This window comes from Sinocyclocheilus rhinocerous, unplaced genomic scaffold (assembly GCF_001515625.1).
Source record: "Sinocyclocheilus rhinocerous isolate Xijiao unplaced genomic scaffold, SAMN03320098_v1.1 scaffold106, whole genome shotgun sequence".
NCBI classification, from domain to species: Eukaryota; Metazoa; Chordata; class Actinopteri; order Cypriniformes; family Cyprinidae; genus Sinocyclocheilus; species Sinocyclocheilus rhinocerous.
In genome coordinates, this window is record NW_015633181.1 from 107735 (window position 1) to 108394 (window position 660).

Sequence of the window (660 nt, forward strand, 5' to 3'; positions counted from 1 at the left end):
CCACGGTTATTCAAACAGCGAATAAATTATATATAGAAAGTGACATTATCACTAACATTGATCTATCGCGAGTTTAAGCACTCTAAAAAAATGTAACTATCGTTATAATCACTGAAGCTGTATACTCTGTTAAATTAATCTCTTAATTACATTGTACGTATATCTGTGCTTTGTTGTTTATGATGAGAGAATCGCAAGAGTCCGGAGTTCAGTCAGCGAACGCGCGTGCACTCAACAAAACTGATGAGTTTAAACGATGACTCAGCTGAACGCTTCTGATTGGCCATTGCATTCCTAAGCTCAACAGATATGTGTGTGATTGGTTAAAATGCGCAACACTGTAAAAACGCCTAAAATGAAATACAGTGCAACATGAGCAGATCTTAATTTAATGCCGCAATCGACACTGTCTATTCATATTCACTTTGTTAGCAACAGACGTAATAGATTTAATTTGTTTGTGCAGGGGCATTTTTGTTCAATTTAGTGGCATTTTTGCCCCAAGTCCCCGTGGCCAGGGGAAGGCTTACACGCTCCGCCTATGCTGCTAGAGTTTCAGTCAGTTTCTCTCAAAACTGTGCACAGATGTATGAAAGTCAGTTAGAGCTCAAACATGTCTCTTTAAACTCATCTAGCATCAAATGATCTGAGCATTTTTAG